General features: G+C 44.4%; 1 protein-coding gene across 3 annotated transcripts in view; it reads right to left on the bottom strand.

The window, feature by feature from the left end:
- CTNNA1 (catenin alpha 1) overlaps nt 1-23,095 on the bottom strand; it is a 276,028-nt gene that overhangs the window by 222,850 nt on the left and 30,083 nt on the right. Inside the window, exon 1 of one of the 3 annotated variants that reach the window (XM_072956855.1) lies at nt 734-853. The exons of the other annotated variants lie outside the window; for them this stretch is intronic. The gene's annotated coding sequence lies outside the window, so the exon portion shown is untranslated. Of the gene's footprint in view, nt 1-733; nt 854-23,095 lie in introns of those variants that run through there. 3 annotated transcript variants of the gene reach the window in all.

Here is a 23,095-nt window from a genome sequence, read left to right on the forward strand (position 1 = left end):
TTTTTATTATCATTATGTGCCTCTGTTTACTCATCTGTAAAATAGGAATCATGATTCAATGGGTTGAAGATTAAGCAAGATAAAGTATGTAAAATGCTTAGAACAATATCTTACACATAGAAAGTACGTAATGGTTCGGAGCTGTTAGTATTATAATTTCTACATCTCCCCCCACCATCACCCCACAAGGCCTTCAGATTATATACCTAGAAGCTATCACTGAGCTGGCCTAAACTCCTAGATTTTGAAGCTTCTGGAATTGTAGTAAACTTCTAACTCACTTTGGACCAAGAATAACCCTTTGACTTTTACACTCCCTCACTTCCATCTCAGGAGCCTGAGGTTCCCTGAGCAGGCTGATGTCCAGCTAGATCAGCACCCTGGAGGAAAGGGGTAAATGATCATTCAGAATGGAAAAAGGTTTTGTCCCTACACCGAGGGCCAGATGCCAAGCTGGGGGAGGGGACACAAGAGAACGGATGAAAGACCACATGGGTGGAGCTACAGTGCCTCTTAAACGTTCTTTTGCTGGTCCAGCTGAGGCCTCATTTCCATAAGGAGATCTCGGATATGGTGAGCAAGTGCAGGTTGCTCCCAAACCTTCACCTTCTTCCTGTCTGAAAACACCAACATTCCTCCAGGGCCCAGTCACACTTTAGACCTTTGAGACCCATGAACAGCCTGGTTTGTGATGCAGTCTTCCTCATCCTCAGCACTTTCCACACAACTGTACCTCACTGGTCCAACTGCACAGGTAGGTGTCCCAGGGTCTCCAGGGTGTGCTGTAAGCTAAAGCTTGCACTAAAACTGCAGCTGGAAGAACTCAGGTGAAACCTCAGGACAATATCCTAGTTGAAGGAGCTGGAAGACACAGGGAGAAGACTACAGATAAGCTTCGGAATTCACCTCGCTACAGATTTTCAATCAGAGAAGGCCCAGTCCCTAATGTCTAATGACCTAGAGCTTGAGAGTCAATGCCTCAGTTTGGGGTGAGTGCGGCTGGGACTGTCCACACTCTTAAGACACTGGAGAAAGTCTCATAAGACATTGGGCAGTTCTCATGCCCGACCTGGCCAGGGCCTACAAAACTGAGCTTGTTTTTCTCTTTCCCTAACCCCCTTCCTCTGTAGCCTGGAGGACTGCTGCCTTAATGCTCACAGTAAACCTGAGGCCCTGTGGGATGAAGTGGGCTCTAATGGCCTGGGAATTCCTACAGAGCCAGACTCTAGGGAGGACCAGTAACTTTGAGTTCTGAAATCAGAGACCACTTCTGAAGGTGACTTGGACATGTCCTCCCTCAGAATAAATTCATAGACTCAGACCTGTGCCCTCAGCTCTGCTTACCAACAATACCTTTGTCTCCAGCCCAGAGAGCCCATCTTCTACACCAGTCTCTATATACTGGCCTCCGCCCATTCTTTGGACAGAGAGAATTTCTGATACAGGCATTCTACCCTCCCTATGCCCATAAGTCGTAACTCACATAGGCCCTGTTACTGGAGAGGAAAAATTTCTGAGGGTAGGTGGTCTTGGGATGACTGGGTGGGGGATGAGAAAGTCTAACGGAGATAACTGGAAAAAAGCAGGAGTGGGAGCAGGAAAGAGGAAGTCTCCTCTTTCACGGGCTTTTCCTCAAGGCAGCTGCTGCCCCAAAAGCCCCAGCTGTGACAGCTACAGGTCAGGAATGAGCCACACCCTCACCGACCTGCTCAGCAATCCCTCTGTACCCCATATTCATCAGATTCCCAGACAGGTCCAGGAACAGTCACAGAGGACTGTATTAGGTCCAGGAAAGAGAGAAAAAGCCTTTTCCCCCCTCCAATGAAGAACCTAGTGGGTAGCATATGGCTATTAGCAAAACAGATTAATCTGAAAGTCATTCTGAAGAAAATTCAGAACCCCAAAGATAGCTAAAGCAGGGTCAGGTGCTGGGGACTGGCAAGCGGCCAGGAGTTACACATTCCCAAAACTGGAACCCGCCTGGTCTTGGCTGTGACTCCCAGATAGAGACCTGCCTTACTAACTGATCTCCCAGAGGCAGAAGTCAGGTTCCTTTCATCCTAAGGAGTCTCAAGGACAGTTTAGAAAAGCCAGTTTTCTCTCAAGTCTCTGTCTCTGTCTGCTAGAAAAAGATTGTTTCCAGTTCTCAAAGGCTCTGTTCTGCTTACCCTCAGATTGACAAGTGGACAGACAAAATTTCTAATGTTCTCAGAGTCCAGGCTGAAGATGGTCACCCCACCCCAGATCCTCTCCTGGGATGACCAGGGAGTGCCCCTGCTGTCTAGTTTGTCTGAGGCCAATTGAGGGTGGAGGAAGGAAGTCCTGTTAGAGATGATTCTAGTTGCCCATGCTTTATGCTGCCCCTTCTATACACTGCCAGAGCCTGAATCAGAGCTGAATTTTGGCAGGGGTCACCGAGGAGGGGAACTTCCAGCAAGCAGTCAACTTGGGAGAAGGACAACACACTGGAGCCCTGCGGCCTGGCATCTGGGCGCATGCCCAGAGCTCAGAGGAGGACTGGACTGTCCAGTCTCCAGATGACCCTGGCTTCAGAAAAAGTCATGTTCCACGTACCAAATCAGCTGCCTCCTCTGAGCCTCAGAGAGAAGATGCTGTGCCAGATTCAGTGAATCACCTCAATGAGTGCGTGGTGGGAAATCTGCCAGCCTCAGGGAGCACAGGCGAGACCTTGCTTCTCCTCAGCAACTCCCTCAGCTGCCAGTGAAACTCGACCAAATTTACCACTGATAATACACATAATAATAGCTGTTTCGAAGAGGACCTCTGGCTCCAACGTCTATCAGCTCAGGAGAGACTAGAAGACTCTTCAGGTCTCTTTAGCTCCGACATTCTGTGAGCCTATAGGATTCCACAGCCCACCCCTAGAGGGTGCCTTCCCTCCTGACCACCCATGACTCCCCACTCCTGGTTCTTTCTTTAATCTGATTTAAATCCATCTTGCTGCATCCTAAATAGTGGCAGCTAGAAGGGAAGGTCTTCTTCCAACACCTCCTGTTTTCAAGATCAGAGCTTGAGGAAAGGGGAAAACAGATAGGACACTGAGAAATTCAGGGAAGAGAAAGAGCAAAATAAGGAGTGGAGAGATGCCAGCTAAGACTCAAGTTAGTATCTGAAAAAAAACCATCTGATTGGCTGGAGAGGTAGGGAACAAGCCTCAGCATTGTCTCCAGTTGTTTTCCCTCTAAACATTTCTTCGTAGCTGCATCTCTGCACTCCCACCACACGTAGGTGTGAGTGTGCATGCACATGTACACATATGCGCTTAGCCTGTGGGGAAGGCCTAGCTGTGTATGGGGCTACAGAGGGCAGCAATCCTCTCCTAGCCAGAGAATTCTGTCTCCAACTGCATAATTATCTCCCCCTTCCACATCTCCCACTCCTAGCCTCCAAGCCTTTAGCACTAGGTCTTTGTGATTTCAAAACAGCTCCCTCCGTGAGTGCCACATCCAGGGAGTGCTAAGTTGGTCGAATGGAAGGAGAGCCAGTCCTCTTCCCTCCAGAGCACTATTCCATCAATCTCCCTTTACCTCCTCTTCCCTCCCCCTCTTTCATCACTGCTGATGACAACTGCAAAAACAGTCCTCCTCACCCTGAGCCTTGCCATGGACTACAGGGGCTATGCCTACTTGTGGGGTGGGGGCGGGGTGGGGGGGTGTCTGGGCACCAACATTCCTAGCAATGCCAATACCCTCTGCCTCCCTTCTCCCACAGTTAAAGAAACAAAAGGGAAAGCCCTCCCAGCTAATCTCTAGAGCCACTTGGCAGTTACCCCAGCTTCCCCAAATCCCTGCCCAGGCTGCCCCCAACCCTGCCCTCCCAAGGTAGCCTGTATTTCTCAGACCTTGGAAAGTCACTGCAGGATATCTCACCCTGAAAGACAGATGTGCTCATGGGATGCAGGGAGACAGTGATGAATTTGCCCACACACTAGCAACCTACTTCCATTAACTCCTGTGTCCAAATAATTTCTTTAAATCACCAAAGATGAGGTTGGGGGAGGGGAAGGTAAATCTGTGACATCAATCTTCAGTGGGGATTCCTCCTTCAAACCTGGTCAGGGCTGGGCAGGAGAAAAACCCTGTATGCACATACTCTGAGGGCTTCTGGGGCAAAGGGATGGAAATGAGACTCCCTCCTCTCCCCAACCCCTGATGCTGCCCCACAGCATCTCCTGTAACCTCAGTTATCTTCCAGCCATCCCACTCCCTTGGGGCCTTGAAGAAACAACACAGATATGGGCTTATGCACACCTTCCTGGAGGTTTCAGGGCTCTGGCTACTCCTGGATGGGGTAGGGCTGTCCTCAGAGCATTCTGACCCCTCAAGGCAGACAAGAGAGCATCCCTGTGTGATCAGAATCCAGGGGGACCCAAAAGGGCAGGGCATGAGAAGAATAACTAAGATCTGTACTGCAATTCCCAGTTTACTTGTTCCTTCTCAAACTACCTCATTTTACAGATGAAAAAGTAGAGACTCAGAGGGGTTGACTTGCCCAAAGCTACCAGCTAGAAAAGAGACAGATTTGAGTCAAGCACTGTTCTTCTATCTCCAAAGCATCCTTCAGGGAGCTCATGTTCTGGTAGGATAGGAGGCCAGGAAACAGATAACATTTCAGTTGCTAAGTATGTCCACCTACCCTTGCTCTGGAACATAGTATCATCAGCTCAAACTACAGTTCTAGCCCCTGCCCTGCTTATACTGCCTGCCTCCAAGCCAGCTCCAGCTGGGATGTTTGTACATCTTGGGAATAGGCCAGATGGGGCCCAGAAAGCAGAAGGGACAAAGAAGGGAAATGCTGGCATTTCTCCAGGGCCCAGGAGCAGGGCAGATGGGCCTGAACAGACCATGTGGGAAGCTGGGCTACAGGAAAATAGTGGGCACAATGTGGCCTGGCTGAAACATGGCTTTGCCCAACTGGCAACAGAGCACTTCTCCCTTCCTCCATTCTCACCAACCCTCTCCAAACTGTCTGCTTCAGATGTGATTCCCCCCTCCCCAACAAAGGGGCTGGCATGTGGAGGGATGTTGTGAACAATTACTGACATCGTAGCCTTCTTCCAGCAGCAGCAGGCTGGGGAGCTGGCAACCCAGACCACAATAGAAACAGTTTGAGATGGTATGTTCCAGCAGATTGGAGAGGGTTCCCCATGGCTCAAACCTGAGGCTAAGGGGCCAGAATGGAAAAAGCAGGAAAGAGGAGGCCTGCAAACTCTTGGCCAACCAGTCAGCTTATTGATAGACTGAAATGCAGGCACCCATTTGGGCTCTCCCTGCCTGAAAGGAGAAAAGTCAGCATTATCCAGCCTGTGATTCTGATGGCTGTTGAGGCTCAATGTTTGAGTCCCCCTTAGAGGTACTCAACCTGTCCCAGAAACGAGGAGAGGGCAAGCAGGAACTAGTCGCTGGCACATGCTGACTCCCTTCATTCCTCTTAATAGAAGAAACTCATCTCCTCTCTCAAGTATTTCACTGAAGGAGGTAGTAGAGGGAGAATATCTTTCCTTCCCAGCATCTTGAAGAGCTGCCAGTAGTCTGAATTATCTAGTGGAACCAAGCACATCATGAGATGCCAGGAAGAGCAAGAGACAAATACTTTGAGATTGGATTCAAGGCATGGCTTCATCTCTGAGAACATTATCTGGTTACCCTTAAATCAGGGCATTCCAAATACTCATTCCATAAATCTAAACCACAGAACCCAAATTCTTTAAGATCAGCTGCAGAAGTAGCAGCCAACATAGAACTGTAGAGTCTTAGAGCTAAATGGTCCTCAGGGATTTCTCAGATTCCAGGCCAAAGGCCCTCATCATCTGTTTGGTGACAAAACAAAGTCTGGTCTTTTAGATTTTGAAGGGGGAAGCAGGTGATGCAGGAGAGAGACTTTCATGTACAGAGGTGCTCAATAAACTCTGGATGAGGACCATTGGTATAGGAATATGCTTCCAAAGAAGCTCACTGTCTTCTAATGTAGGAGAGAAAAGACTATAGAGTAGGAGTGGGGAACTCTTGCTCTTTTAGCCAAGGTGACCAAGGGACCTACTCTGCATTTCTATCAAAATGGAGGTAGGAGGACAGGTTACCATTAGATGGGCCTCCTACACTGGCATGAATCATTCTCAGGACACCTCTGAGCCTGCCTAGGCCCTGATCTTTGTCTTGATGCTTCTTTCTAGCTGAGGCTGGGAAGCTGGTGCAAACATTCACATCCTCACTCTTCACAGCGCTGCCATTAAGGAGCCTAATTAGCAGAGCCCCATGCTGGGCTGCTAATGGGTTGGAGACATTAAGTATAAATGGTTTCCCAGTCATGGGCAAGAGCAGAGCTCAGGAAGAAACAAATATTTTAATCTCAAAGAAATCTAGGAGGGGAAGGGGTTCCCTCTGCATCTATTGTTCTCCCATCCTCCACCAGCAACAGTTTCTGCGATTCTTAGATTCAGGAATTCCCTGCCTGAGGAGGGCCTCCCCCCACCTCCATGCAAGGCAGGCAGCTGTGGGGAAGAGATCTGAATTCCCCTAATATGGGAATAGAAATCAATTCTCAAAGATTCGCAGGGAGGTTTATTCCTGGGACTAAGGCCCTTGGCCAACAAACCTGATGGTCAGGAAACCCTCAACATCTAATTTAATTTTGTGATAACTCAAGGCCCACTTTCCTGTAGCTGGGGAACTGGGGAAAGGACTGCAGTAGAAGGTCAGGGATGGGACAACTGTAAACCCGAATTAGTTGCTCTAGTGTTTCTCCCAATGCGGTTGGGATAAGCAGCAGCAGCAGCAGCAGCAGCAGCAGCAGCAGCAGCAGCAGCAGCAGCAGCAGCAGCAGCAGCAGCAGCAGCTGGGAACTTTGTACGAATGTAAATTCTCAGGCCCTACCCCAGACCTACTGAATTAGTAAATTCTGGGTGTGATGACCAGAAATCTTATTTTAACAAGCCCTCCAAGTAGTTCCAATACTTGTTTAAGGGCCACTGCTCTTGGCTCTACCTCTCAGATGGGAGGGGAATGTTAAGAGAAGAAAAAAAATTAGGAGGGGATGCAACAAGCAGCTTCATCCAAAGGAAAAGAAAAATGGAGCTTTCCCAATGTGGAAATCCAAAGCTAGGCCTCTGAGGAGTCCTCTGATCTCGGACTATAAATGTCAGAGCAGTGTCTAAGCGGCTCTGCATGGAGGAGTCTGGGGAAAATAACCAACCCTGAACTTTTGCATTTTGCCCAGAGCAGGAAAAGATAATGGAACAACGGTTTCAGGTAATTTATCTCCTGCTCAGCTTTTCTGAGCTACCTTTCCCTCCAGCTGGGCACCCCCTGAGACTCCTATCCCTCCTTTCCATCTCCCCAGCCCTCTGGCCACTCCCTGTGTCTTATGTCTTTTCCCTTCATGCGCTGAATGAGAACTATTTCAAACCGTTTCTTAAGCAGACCAGCAATGAGTGAGGCCCTACTCCATGTGGAGTAAGAGAAAGAAGCCCATCATAACGTAGAACTGTAACCTGTAATGGGGCAGCCTCTCTTCATATCCACCCCTCTTTCCCCACCCAGGCCACACCAGTTCACAGTGCTGCCACAGAGAAAGAGAGGAGCCACTCTTTCCCTGACCTTTTATACTGCTCCTGAATGGCAGACGAGCAAAGTTAAAAAAAAAAAAAAAAAAAAGAACAAAATAATTTAGGCTTCTAACCAACTTGTAAGTTTCCTGAGGGCCAGTACTGATCTATAGCTTTTTCTCCTTTTATATCCACCATACTAGATACCTGTCATACTGGCTGCCTAATGAACATCTGATAAATTGAACTGCTGAAGGGAGTGCCCAGAAGCAAGAAACTAATGAGTCTGTTTCCAAACTGGAACCACAACAGAGACCAAGAAATAAGTCCTCCCTGAAATGATTATGAAAGAATCCCCATCCTGCTGCCTTTGAGCCCAGGCACTGCCATCTTGGTCCATTCATTCACACAAGAATTTATAGCACACCTGCTCTGTGTGGACCCTAGATCTTAACAGTCTAGAAGGGAGGAACAGATATAAAACAAGTAAACAGTGAGAAGGGACAAATTGGCAGTTTGAGATTTGCAGGTACTAACTACTATATATAGAACAGATAAACAACAAGTTTATACTGTATAGCACAGGGAATTATATTCAATATCCTATAGTAACCAATAATGAAAAATATGAAAACGAATATGTATGTATATGTAAGACTGGCCTATTATGCTATACATCAGAAACTGGCAGATTTTAACCTAACTATATTTCAAGAAAAAATTAATTAATTAAATAAATAAAATAAAGTAAGTAAACATGTATTTCAGGTGATGCTAATTGTCTTGGGGAAAAAAAGTAGTGTAAAGGGGTTAGGGATGGTGGGAACAGGAGTCAAGAAAAGCCAGCTTGAGGAGGTAGCATGTGAGCAGACACCTGAAGGCAGTGAAGGAGCTAGACCTGCTATCAGGAAGAGTGTTCCACGCAGAGAGAAAAGCAACGCAAGAGCTCTGAGGTGGGGGCATTTTGCAAGGAGTCCAGCATGGCTGCAGTGGAATAAACAAGGGGGAGAGAGATAGGAGATGAGGTCAGAGAGAAACTGGTGCTCAAATTATATAGGGCCTTACAGACCACAATAAGGATGTTAGGAAGATGGCAGAGTGTAGGACCATGAGCTTGTCTCTCCTCGTGACTACAACGAAACCACAACTGAATGCTAAACAACCACCGAAAAAAGACTGGAACCTAGCAAGAAAGGTCTTCTGCAACTTAAAGAGGGAACCACAGCAGGACAGTTGGAGGGGTGTGCTCATGATATAACTGGGCTCCATACCCCTCCTGTGGGCGACCCACAAGCTGAAGATTTATTAAGTCACAGAGGCCCTCCCTCTAAACCCCACATCAGGCTCCCCAGCTCAGGTTCCGGCACTGGGAAGAGAAGAAGACCCCAGGACCTCTGGTTTTGAAGGCCAGAGGAGCTTGGCTCTGGGAGCCTCATGGGACTGAAGAAAACAGAGACTCCATTTGCTTGGGAAGCGTACACGGAAAGTCACGTGCACCAGGTCCAAGGGCAGAGGCAGTAATTCCACAGGAACCTGGGCCATACCTGTCTGCTGGATTTGGAGGGTCTCCTGGGGACGTCAGGGATGGCTGCAGCTCACTCAGGGGATATAAAAGCTGGTGGCGGACATTCCAGGAGTATTAATCTACATGAGCTTTTCTGGAGGCTGACATCTTGATTGGATCATTAGTACCAAGACCTAGCCCCACCCAACAGCCTGTAGGGAAGCCTCAGGCCAAACAACATACAGGGTGGGAACACAGCCCTACCCATCATCAGACTTCCTAAGCCACAAAGGTAGACACAGCCCTACCCACCAGAGGTCCAGGACGAAGCTTCTCCCGTAAGTGGTCAGGCACCAACTCCTCCTGCCAGGAAACCTGCATAAGCCTCTAGTCCAGCCTCATTCACCAGGGGTAGATACTAGAAAAAAGAAAATAATAATCCCAAAGCCTGTGGAAGGAATCCACAAACACACAGAAAGATAGACACTACGAGGCGGCAGAGGAATATCTCCCAGGCCAAGGCACAAGATAAAATCCCAGAAGAAATAAGTGATGAGATAGGCAATTTATCTGAGAAAGAGTTTAAAGTAATGATGGCCAAGATGTTCAGAGAACTCAAGAGGAGTATAGATGCACAGAGAGAAGTTTTCAGCAAAGAGTTGGAAAATATAAAGAATACTCAGAGTTGAAGAATAAAATCACTGAAATGAACAATACACTAGAAGGAACCAAAGATAAACTAAATGAGACAGAAGAACAGATCAGTGAGCTAGAAGACAGATTAGTGGAAATCACTACTTCAGAATAGAAAAAAGAAAAAAGAATGAAAAGAAATGAGGATAGGTTACTAGAACTCTGGGATAACATGAAGCACACTAATCTTTGCATTATAGGGGTCTGAGAAAGAGAAGAGAGAGAGAAAGGAGCTGAGAAAATTTTTGGAGAGATAATCACTGAAAACTTCCCCAGCTTGGGAAAGGAAACAGTCACCCAAGTTCAGGAAGTGCAGAGTACCACACAGGATCAACCCAAAGAGGAACACACCAAGGCACATAGTCATCAAATTGACAACTATTTAGGATAAGGAGAAAATATTAAAATTACCAAGAGAAAAACAACAAATAACATACAAGGGGACTCCCATAAGGTTATTAGCCGATTCTTCAGCAGAAACTCTATGGGCCAGAAGAGAGTGGCAAGATACATTTAAAGTGATGAAAGGGAGAAACTTACAACCAAGAATACTCTATCCAGCAAGGCTCTAGTTCAGACTTGATGGAGAAATCAAAAGCTTCACAGATAAACAAAAGCTAAAAGATTTCAGCACCACCAAACCAGCTTTATAACAAATGTTAAAGGACCTTCTCTAGTCATCAAACCATAAGAAAAGAGAAGAAAAAGAAAAGTAAAAAAAGAGAGACCTACAAAAGATTGCTTTGGCTGTTTGGTGTCATTTGCGGTTTCTTATAAATTTTGGAATTGTTCTAGTTCTGTGAGGAATATCGTGAGCATTTTGACAGAGGTGGTGTTGGATCTGTGTATTGCTTTGGGTAGTGTGGCCATTTTGATAGTGTTGATTCCTCTAATCCAAGAGCACAAGAAATCTTTCCATTCCTTTGTGTCATTTTGGTTTTCAGAGTATAGGTAACCTCCTTGGTTAAGTTTACTTCTAGGTATTTTGTTGTTTTTGATGTAATGGAAATGTCTCTGCCAGTTATAAAATTCTGGTTTTTGAAGTGAAAAAAAAACAAACAAACCAGTGAATGAAGGGCCACAAATGGCAAAATACCCTTCTTTTTTTATGGATGAGTTGTATCTGCATCTTCATTCTCTATTCAACTATTGATGTGCACTTAGGATGCTTCCATATCTTGGCAATTATAAATAATGTTGCTGTTAACAGCAGGGTGTATGTATCTTTTTGAATTAATTCTTATTTTGTGGTTAGTTTTATTCCTTTGATAACTATGTAAGTTTAAAAAGCTAAAGCGCTAAACATTCTTAGAAACAATGAACAGTACATGTATGTAAATTAAAAAATATATGTGCAGTAAAAAAAAAAAAGATCAAGCCATGGAAGACATGGAAGAAACTTAAAAGACATATTACTAAATGAAAGAAGCCAGTCTGAAAAGGCTACAAACTATATGATTCCGACCAAATGACATTCTGGAAATCGCACAGCTACAGAAACAAGAAAAAGATCGTGGTTTCCAGGGGTTTGGGGAGAGGGAGGGAGGGATGAACAGATGGAGCACAAGGGATTTTTAGGGCAATGAAATAATTCTGTATGATACTAGAGTGGTGGCTACATGTCATTATGCATTTGTCAAAGCCCACAGAATGTACAACATCAAGAGTGAACCCTGATGTAAACTATGGACTTTGGTTGATAATAACATGTCCATGTTGGTTCATCAATTGTAACAAATACGCCACAGTGATGAGGGATGTTGAGGATAGGGAAGTATATATGTGTGGGTGGGGAGGGCTATGTGCGAACTCTCTGTATTTTCTGCTCAGTTTTGCTGTGAACCTGAAACTGCTCTAAAAGAATAAAGTCTATTAAAAAAAATAAGGATGTTAGATGAGTGAGAAAGAAGTGATTAGAAAGCTCTGCACAGAGGAGTGAGAAGTCCTGATTTTACAGAACTACTCTGGATGCTGTGTTCAGAACAACCTGTAGAGCAGAAGCAGGAAAACCACTTAGAAGGCTGTGGCAGAGCCCATTCATTTTCCCACAAATTCAGTCTCTCTCCATTTTAGCTGGGCAAAAGGCTGCTCAGAAAAGGGACTACATTTCTCAAGCCCCCTTGCAGCTAAGCATGGCCTTGTGACAAAACGTTGGCTGATGGGATGAGCAGAATGGATATTTGTAATTTTCAGGTTATGTTCTTAAAGGAAAGGGACTGCTATCCACTTCTTCCTTCTCCCTTTTCCATGGGCTGGAATCTTACGGACTCAACAGCGTTGGAGCAGCTATATTAGGCCATAAGATGGAAGTTGTATGTTGAAGGACAGAGCAGCAAGCCATGCATGAGAAGCTAAGATCCCTGATACTGTGGAGTGACTGTATCAATCCCAGACCACCTATACACAAGTTCATACTTGAGAAAGAAGTAATCTTCTATCTTGAAAATAAAACATTGTATCTTGGAGACTCTGATACAGCAGCCTAATGTGTAATGTAACCAATCTAGAGGTGCCTGCAATTGCCTAGGCAAGTGATGACAGTGGCTCTAATGAGGGCGGGCAGGGTGTAACTGAGATAAGTGACCAGAATCTGGAGATAATCTAAAGGGTAGGACTGACAGCATTTTCTGAGGAATTGGATAAGGAGACATTAAAGAAAGAGAAGATCCAGGAATGACCCCAAGGTTTGGGACTTAATAGAAGAGAGATGCAATTATTGCAGTGGAGAAGACAGTGACTCTGAGTGGACTCTGAGCGACATTCACATGGAGATGTCAAGTAGCAGCTGGATCTGAGTCTAAAGTTCAGGAGAGATATAGGGGCTGAAGATATCCATTTGGGATTTATCAGTATATAGCTGACTTTATCCTGAGATAGATGGGATTACCTAGGGAGCGAGAGTAGATAAGAATACAGGTGCAGTGACAGTCCTAGGGGCTCACAGATGGGGGAAATGAGGAGCCAGCACAGGAGACAGCAGAGGTAGGAGGAGAAATAAGAGAGGAGTGTCTGGGAAGCCAGACAAAGAGGATGTTTTCAGAAGAAATGAGTGACCATCTGTGTCAAATGTTGCTGCTAGGATAAGTAAGAGGAGGACTAAGAGATAACTGCTGAAATGAGAAGCCATTGGTGACACTGACAAGAGAATTTTCAATGGAGCACTGAGGACAAGGGAGACTGAGAAGAGAGGAAGTGGAGACAACCCTGAATTCCTGGCAGGTAGAAATCACTCCAGCAATCTGACTCCCACCCTTCCTATCCCAGTTCCAAGCATTCTGAAGGACAGGAGGGTACCCAGCAACTCTTCCCCACGTGTCTGCATGACCCTGCCATCTCCCCTCTCCCAGCTTCCTGGGGCCTCCGTGCAGCTCTGCCTCTGCCCTACTGGCTCCCAAGGCCACTCTCAAGGATTGCTTGGGCAGGCCAGGCAGCCAGGCCTGACACTTCTGGATCATAATTAGTGCTGCTGTTAACGATGTTTGGCCCCTGTGGAACAGCAGCTTGGGAAATTCTGATACTTACAATTTTCCCCCTCAGTGCTTTCTGGGATGCAATTTCTCAGCCAGTGCCCGTGCTCCAGCCCTGGGCCCTCACTGCCTCCCCACCAGGGAGAATTAAGGCAGTGCCTCAGATGCCATTCTAGAGGGCCTAATCAGTTAGCTAAAGTCATCTCCTGGCCATTATCACAGCACTGTCATATTAACCCAGGCACAGCTTTAGGGGAGGCAGGGAGGAAGAGGTGGGGGCACGAAGCCAGCTCCACAAAGCATTCTTAGTGCTGTGACCAGAAAACTTAGAGAAAAAAAGGAGCCCTCCTGGAAGAGTTCTGGAATTTCTAGCAGAGATGCGGCTCAACCATCCACTTTTCCCTGATAAGGAGTCTCTCTGGTGCTCCTTTGTCTAGGGAGAGAGCCTCAGCAGTCAGAGACCTGGGCACTGCCCTGTAGCCCGGCATCCTGAGGCTGGACCTGGGCAAGTCTGAACCCAGATCTCCTCTGCCCCAGCAGCTTCCAGTCCTGGCCTCTTACCCTGGGAAGTGCTCAGTTCATAGCTGTGTCCTGATCTCCCAGGTCTGGGGACTTTAATTCATTGCCCTGATGGGCTTCTAGCTCTCTAGGACAGGAGGCTGTGGTGGGCCCCATGCCTCAGGGTCTTGGAGGAGAGCAGCCTTGGGTTAAGGGCACTGGGACTGACAGGACCTTGGCTTCTACTACAGGGGATAAAGACAGAAACCAGCATCTACAAAGCACTTGGTACATGGGAGACCAATGTAAAGTCTTTTTTTTTTTTAATGTAAAATATACATAACATAAAATTTACCATTTTAACCATTTTTAAATGTACAGTTATGTGGCCTTAAGTACAGTTACATTGTTGGGCAACCATCATCACTACCATTCCTCTCCGGAGCATTTTCATCTTACCCAACTAAAAGTCTGTACCCATCAAACACTAACTCCCCCAACGTAGGGTCCTGTATATTTACCTCTTCTAATCTTTATTGTGAGGTAGGAATTTTCCCCATTTTTACCAATGAGGACACAAGAACAGCCTAGGAAAGCAGTGCTGCCTTTCTCAAGGACAGACAGGCAGGAAGAAGGTTTGAATCCAAATCTGCCCAATTCCAAAGCTTATGCTCTTTGTAGTTCCCCACCCTGACCTGCCCAAGATCTAGAGCCTTTGTGGGAACAGCATCACTGAATGATGTCACTGAAGACTAGTTACTTCGTATATGATGTTGCACACCAAACTGTAACTGGCAGTGGGAGGGCTTCTGGCCAACATGGTATGTAATTCTCAGGAAGGATTCCCAAATCAAGGCCAGCCACTATTAATCAGTCTTTTGACCTCTTCACAGCACCCAGCAGTAAAGGGTTCTACACATATCCTTCTTTAACTTGGTACCCTTCTCCAAAGTTGATTGTGTTCATTCCTAGGGTGTTGGACGTTGACACTGTGCAGGAACTCCCCCTCTGCAGTGTGGAATAATCAAAGGAACAGGCTGTGCAGTCAGATGAGCTTGGGTTCAAATTCTGCCTATCTGCCTGTCACTCTATAACCTTTTGAGTCCAACTCTAATGGGAAAAGAGAAACCTCTCAAGTTAGCTCAGGCATAGAAGGTTAGTGTCAGATACATGAGGAGCCACACTGGGCCTCTCAGGACAGGGGCAGGCATCAAGGCTGGGGAGGAATCTAGATTCAAGGCGCCCTAGCAGCTCTTCCTTGTCATGCTCCCCTTGCCCCCAGTGTGATTCAGCCACTCTGGGCAAGTCTGCTTCTCTTGCAGGCTCTGATCGCTGCTGGGAACTCTTTGCTTTAGGCTGAAGTTTCTAATAGAGGTAATCAGATTGGCTCAGCTCTTTTCTTTTTTCCACCAGGCCATAAATTAGAGGTTACTGGCCAGTCCATGTACTGACCGACCTTGGGTCAGAACCTCCCTCTGGGTCAATCACCAAGGGCAGAGGAGGATGGAGGTGGGTAAGTGATAGTTTAAGAAGTTAGAGGGATGTTATGTGGTATATAACATGGCCTGCAGCCAAGTTTTGACCAGTACAGAGTCACAAAGGGGGCTGTGGAATGAGTAGTTAAACAGATCTAATACATTACGCTGTGTTACTTATAAAGTTATTTAACTTCTCTAGGCCTCAGTTGTTTTCTCATCTATACAAAATGGGACAGTAATTCCTACCTCATATGGTTGTTGTAAAGACTAAATGAAAGAACAAAAGTCAAGTGCCTGGTAGTTGCTTAATTACACAGTGGAGTACTTAGTAAACACTGGTATCCCTTCCCTCCTCTAGGAAAGACCACTTCCAGTGCTATACTGATGTCAGCTAAAAACAAAAAGACAAAAAAACCAACCAAGACAGGGCTCTGTCTTCTGCTGCAGATTGAAGTCTCCCTGAGGACAAACATGACTCATTCTCTTTTTGTTTCCCCTTTGGCACCTCCACTTGTTATATTTTATTCTCTTTTGCGAAGATGAGACTCTTAGCCAAGCACCTAGTGGGAGACAGAGATGTGTCCTTTTTTATATTCCTGAAGGGTCAGAATTGCTAGCTAACCCTCATCAAGAGCCATTGGCAGCATGAGTGATAGGGAGCAAAGAGGGCTTCTATGTCAAAAGGAAGATAAATGTGCCCCCACGCTTAGGAGGATGCTTTGATGGAAAGCCTCAGACAAGGCACCATTTTTCTTTGAAATGCTATGAGACAATAAAAATAAAAATAGGTCTTCCCCCAACTCAGAGGCCTGGGGCAGATGAGTTATTTTTCAGTGGTTAATCTATGCTCTAAGGAGTTATCCTAGGCCTCATTCAATTACCAACTCAGTAAATATTTATAAGATGCCTGCTCTCATGGAACTTATAATCTCATTAAGGAGGGAACTTACAGTCTAATCAAACAATCCTACTCATGAATACATAAGTACAAACCATGATGAGCATTATGAAGGAAAGGAACATGCTCCAGGACAGCATATACCAAAGAATCTGACCTACACTGGGGAGTCAGACCATGTTAAAGATTATGACCTTCATTCTGAGAGCAATGAGAGGTCACAAAAGGGTTTAAGCAGAGTTTTGGCAGGATCAAATATGTGTTTTGAAAAGATCACTCAGCTACAATGAGGAGAAAGGACTGAAGGGAGATTGTAATTCCAGCAAGAGATAATGGTGCCTTTAACTTTGGTAGTGGTGGTGGTAGTAGCAATAGAGAGAAGTTATGGACCAAAAAGATAATTGGGAGGTAAAATTAATAGAATTTGGTGATTTAATGGATATTGGGGTGGCTGAATGTGCTGAGGACAAGGATTCCAGCTTGCATAACTGGATGGAAGACAATAAGGGAGATGACCTCAAGTGAAGTCTTAGGTCGCCCTTGAGGAACCTCTGAGACATGCAATGCCAATGCTGAGTTAGCAGCAGGATGCATGGGTCTTGAGCTCCAGGGAGGGGTCAGAGCTAGAGACAACAAATGTGTGGGTCATTTGCTCAGAGGTAGTTCAAAGGCAGATGAGTTTGCCTAAGGGGAGAGCAGAGAGTGAGAAGAAAAGAAGACTTTGGGTCAAACCCTGAGAAATTTGGACACATCATCTAGGGCAGTGGTTCTCCAAGTATGATCCATGGACCCCTGGGAGGTAACCAAGATCCTCAAAGTCCGTAAGGTCAAAGCTATTTTCATTATATCATTAAGACATTATCTGCCTTTTCACCGTGTTGACGTTTGAACTGATGGTACAAAAGCAACAGTGGATAAAACAGCTTGCACCTTTGCACAAATCAAAGCAATGGCCCTAAACTGTACTAGTAGTCCTTGTATTCTTCACTGCAGTAAAAAAAAAAAAAAAAAAGTTCACTTTCACTTAGGATTGTCCTTGACAAAACTGTAAACATTATTAATTTTTATTATATCTCAACCCTTGAGTAACATCTTTTTAATATTCTGTCTGAGGAAATAGGAAGCATACATAAAGCACTTCTGCTGTATCCTAAGTACAATGGTTGTCTCTAGGAAAAACACTTCAGCAATTTTTTGAGTTTCAAGCTGAATTACCTGAAACATAATTTTCACTTGTTACAATGACTGAAAGACAAAGTAAGATTATCCAGATGTGAATGTTTGGTAGACAATTTCCCAAAAAATGAACAAAGAGAGCCTGTCACTTCAAGGAAAACAACTGACAGCATTTGTTGCCAATGATAAAATTCAAGCTTTCAAGTGAAAATTAGAATTTTGGAACACATGTATCTGCCACCATGAATTTGATGGCTTTCCATTGCTTAATGACTTCTTTGATGAGATTTATGGTGATACAATGAATGTGATTTTTAAAATATTGTACAATGAAATGTATCATCATTTAGAAGATCTATGTAACTCATAGGATCTATATTTTCCAAATGACCAATGCATGACAGTTACAAAAATCTACTCAAAGTGCAAGGTAAACCAGTGGATTTTAGTGTAATAGCGTAGGGATTCATTGATATGGTTTCAGATTCCACACTGCAATCCACCTTTAATAAATTACCATGTGTTGAGTTTTGGTGTACTATCAAAGAAAAATATCTACAATTATTTGAAAGCCAAAATATTCTTTTCTTTTCCAACAGTATGAGGTCAGACTTTCTTCATATACTTCAACTAAAACAACATATTGACACTGGTTGAAAGCAGAAGTGATAATCCAGATGCTTTTAAGATGAAGTTAGATATTAAAGAGATTTGCAAAAATGTAAAACAAAACAATCTTATCACTAATTTTTTTTTGTTTTGGAAAAATACATTTTTTCTGTCACCAAAATATGTTATTTATGTTAATATATAGTGGTTTATTGTTCTTATTTTAAAATGGATTAATAAATACTTTTAATTTCTCAATATTCATTTTTAATACAGTAAATGTTAATAGGTATAGCCCACACAAACAAAAGCTCTGAGAGGCCCTCAATAATTTTTAAGAGTGATAGGAATACTGAGACCAAAAAACTTGAGAACTGCTAATCTATACACTGAAATGTCCTCATTTTAAGAGGTCATTCTATCCATCTCCATCAACAAACAGCTTGGAATAAGGTATCTCTCCTGGTTGGCAAACATCTCTAGGGAAGAGGAAACATTACAACTCATGTATCCTCTCAGTGTTTCAGAGCTGCAGAGATGGACCCCATAAGCCTCCTAAAGAATCTAGTGAAAGCCCCCCCATCAGAAAGCCCTCACCCTGTCCTTCTCTCTTCCCCCAAAAGGTAATGGCTCAAATGAGTCAGTCAAACCCAAGATCTAAATCCATCAATGCCACCACCTCTTCCCACCAGTACATCCTACCCTTGATTTTTCATCTGCTGCTAGTGGAGGCAGTGCTAGAGGAAGGGAGCATGAAGGGGCAGATAGGGTCAGATGTATTTCTGAAATGCCAGCACATTCAATTTGTTGGGTATTTTGCATGAATTTCCTCTTGAGTTCACAGGCTCCTAACTCAGCAGAATTAAAATGGAATGAAGTAATTAGAGCAGCGGGCTGTGAGGATGTTCTGGACCTGGCATCACAGGAAATGTGGGGCAAGGGGAAAAGAAAAAGAGAAGAGAGCCTTGAAGAGAGGGCTAGGCAAGAGACCCATTCCAAGGGTCAGTTCCTCGGGAAAGCCTCCCCCATCCACCCTAGTCCCTGGGTCAGCAGCTCTCTCCACAGCTTTGCTTTCTAAGAATCTATCCTGGTCTGATCCCTCACAATCAAGCTCCAACCTCCCTTTCTAGTCCCCTTTTCAGACACTTCCACCACACGTACCTTACCTTAACTCATACGAAACTCATCATTCCCCCTCACTCCACAGTTGTTCATGTCTTTGTACATGCATTTATTACACTGTACTGAAATATTTGCTTTCCTATCTGACTCTCCCACAAGACCAGTGGCTCCCCAACCTCTGGATTTCATACATGCATTGCATCCCAGTCACTAAGCAAAATGCCAACTCACAACAAGATTTTTTCTGTTTCGTCCCCAAACCGATTCCTAAATTAGTTCAAACCCATAAGCCCTAAATTACAAACAGGATGATGCAGTCTTGGTATAATGCAGTAGTCTGAGTTTAGGTGCTAATGTTTTGTTGATCGAAGAAGTATGAATGGCTAAGTGATATGATTAAAGGGATTGGTGGGTGGGTTATTTGTGCCTGACCATGGAAACCTGAATGCCTGGTTAACTTTAATAAAAGCTAATGACCACATTCCATTATCCCTTAAAAGATAGAGCCAGAGGCTCCTCACTCTGAGGCAGACCATTCCTGTTTCTCTAGATTTTCTTGTTACACTTGCTGGATCTCTCTGTAGAGGATCTCTGACTGTCTTGGGACCAAAGACCCTCCATTTCCCTTCTTTCTGCACGTAGGTGGGGTTGGAAGTGGCATAAGAGCCTGCTTTTGTCTCAGTCATGACTGGTAAGTCCATGTTCTCTGCGTAGGTCCACTTCTTTGGATGAAAAAGGCCTTCTCCTAGTGCCACTGTTGGAATGAGGAAATTAAACTCTAACCAGTAAATTTCCCTCACAGACACAATTTTTGAGACATAACAAAAGATTACCGAGTTTTCATTTTGCTAAGTAAGTAAACTTAAAACAAAAAAACTACCATAATAAAAAGGAAAAAAGGAAAAGAAAAAAATCCAACAATCTACTATCATCTTTTCAGTAAAGTGTGAAGATCTGAATAATAATCTCACATTAAAGAGAAGTTTTATTAGTACATTTTTAGCCTTATTTAAAGACTCATTACATTGTTCTTGTTTTTTCTCATTTCACTATGGTGATGAAATGGACCAGTGAATACTCTAGTATGGAGTTTGGGAATAACTAAGCCAGAGCTTCTCTGAGCAGGGAATGGTTTTTATTCATTTGTATTTTCCCAAGACCTAACTCAGAGCCTGGTTTATGATAAATGCCGATCACATTTTTGTGGAGTAAAAGAAGAGAAGAATGGAGAAAGGAAAGAATTCCTCAGTTGAGGACCATGATAGGAGACAGATGTCAAGCCCTAACATACGTGGGACCCTGCAGCAAACTGTCACCACCCCAACTCTTCTCTGGAACCTTTTCATAAAGCAACGAGTGCTTACCCTACTCCTTCTTTAACAGCCTTCAGTAGCTCCCTCTTGCCTATGTGTTCAAGTCCAAACTTTCCGGCATAATACATCAGTCCCTTCACAACTGATATCCAACTTCCATTTCTAGTCCTCTTTTCAGATATTCCTGCAAGATGGCCCTTACCTCTACTCATACAAAACTCATCATTCTCTGCATTAACCATGGCCCTTTGTGTCTTTGTAATTTCTGTTCCCTCTATCTGGAATCTGCTTTTTCCCCCGTTTCAGATTGGCCAATTCTCAACTCACCCTTTAAGAAGATCCATCCAGCTTAAGTGCCTCTTTCCCTCCCTCCTTCATGTTAGGTGTTCCCTCCTCTGAGATCACGTTACCTGTATAGTAGCAATTACCAACTTGGATTGTGATTATTTCTATGCCTGTCTCCCCCACTGTGCTTCTTGGAGGACAGGGACCATAATGTCCCATTCTCACATTTCCAGTGTCTGGCACTGTTTGTGAATAAACGAATGAATGGGGGCAAAAAAAAAAAAAAAAACAATGGACCAACCAGCTAACCTCCCTTTCTTGCTGTGCAGTCCAGAGTTAGAGGGGCAACTGTGAATTAGAGGAATAAATTCAAGTTCCTTCTCCCATAGGGTTTGAAAAGCCATCTGAGACAATCCCACTCCCTGATTAAAACCCCAGTGCATACTTCTTTATCTTTAGTACCTAAGGCACTGCTGAGGCTGAGCAAGGAAAACTCAGGGGTCATTTTTCCCACAAAGGCACTTACACAAACCCATTCAACTCTACCTTTAAGTTACTAATGTCAAGAACACGAATAGGAGCCTTGGTGTTCAGTAAAGGAAGAGTGTCCGGGTTGAGGGCTTCAAATTTAGGTTTTGTTGAAAATGAAATTGTAGCTGAAGAGTCAGTAGAGTCTGGGTGTGCTGATCATTCCCAAACACTCACCAAATAAAAAATGTGGGAAAACATAATATCTTACCCATGAAACTATCCTTTCCTGTGGTCTTTCTCTGCTTGTTCCTAATTATTATTACAATTTTAATGAGTCATCCATCATCCCCTATCATTCCATATCAACTTGTCCCATGCCTTTTGATCATTAGACTTAAAAAGCAGGAGCAGGACATGCTTCTTGGCAGGTATCTTTAGTACCACTTGGACATAGCTAAGACTCCTCCTGCCTTTGATAGATTAGATTAGTTCGTTCAAGCAGTTTCTAAACTCTGGAAAATCAGGGCTATCTGTGCCTTTCCAGGTCTAGACACAAGTGCAGGGCAAGAGAATTTTAACCTCCCGGAGGCCTACAGCAATCTGGAGCAAACAGTTTATCATCTTCCCAGGGCAGGAGGGAAGTTAGGAAGACCAAGAGACACAGTACACAGAGGTTTGGAAGGATCAAGTGGGAAAAGGAGCACAAAGATATTCAGAAACGAAAATGACCAAAGGGACCAGGAAAGGGTGAGAAATCAAAGGGGACAAGAAGAGAGGAGGGAAGGGGTAGAGACAAAGGATTACATAGGTGAAAACAATGAAAAAGGAAAAGTCTAAAGGAGAAGGAGCCAATGTCATCAGAAGACACATTAATTTCCTCGAGAGTAGGGGCAGTCTCATATTCTTCAATGCATCCCTCATATAATGTCCACAAGTGCTCAGCAAGTACTTATTGATTCCAGCACTGTTTATGATCATGGCTTTCAACAGGAGAATCCAAGTATCTAGTCCGTCAGAATCCTGGGACTGGGATTCTGGCATTCATAGCACCTTTTAATTTCTCTTCCCATCCCAGGCTCTCCATCTTGTCTGTTACAGGCATGATTTCAGACTGTGTAGACTTTGAATCAGCAAAATCTACCCCAAGGGCAAAACTGCTCCCTGTACTGGGCCTGTACACTCCAAAAAAGGCCACAGACCTTGGTTAACCCAGCAAGTTGTGGTATTTGCCCACTTCTTCTAACTATTAATAAATAACTCCCTTCGGCTAGATACAGAAGAGTCAAATGAGGAATTCTGGATGAGGATGCCTGGTCTCAAGTGCAAACTCTGCCTGTCTCCCCTTGCAGTGAATGAGTCTTCACAGAGAACTTACAAATTTCAGCATAGGGGCTGCTTTCCCAGGCTGTGTCCCTGAGTCAGCCTTTCTCTCCATCCCCATCAGGTACTATTCACCAAACCGCCTCTCCCCCCTGCTCTCTGACCTGGCTTCTTGTAAGGGAAGGCCTGAAGGCAGGACTGCTTCAAGTATTCTTTGCTCTGCTAGGTTTCTCAATGTTTTGGTAAAGGTGTTTCAAACTCTTTGCCTTCTAGATACCCCAACCAATCTACCCCTAAAGTCATCCTGGTGGAGACCCCAGCAGCTTATAACCTCCTCTCTTAGAAATTCTTACTTGATCTCCCTTCAGTTTTGTATTTAAATCCAATGGTAAGAGTGAAATGTAAAAAACAAAAACAAAACAAAAAAAAAACTTCAGAGACTAGACAACTAGTCCCTAACTTCCAGCCCTCTTTCTTATAATGAAAATATTCTAGAGCCTTTGAGTTTTCAGTACAGAGCCCGCTGGAACCTGTCTGAACACGATCATTTATCTCTAGAAAAGCACTGAATACAGCAAGAGGCTAAGGGCATGCTGACATCTGCTCATCAGCAGGCCAGAAATGATGGCTTCAATTTCCTTTCTCGTTTCATTTATTCCCAGGCTGCTTCCTCCCCACCTTCATAAGCCAGTTCTTA

Source organism: Vicugna pacos, chromosome 3, assembly GCF_048564905.1.
Source record: "Vicugna pacos chromosome 3, VicPac4, whole genome shotgun sequence".
NCBI lineage: Eukaryota > Metazoa > Chordata > Mammalia > Artiodactyla > Camelidae > Vicugna > Vicugna pacos.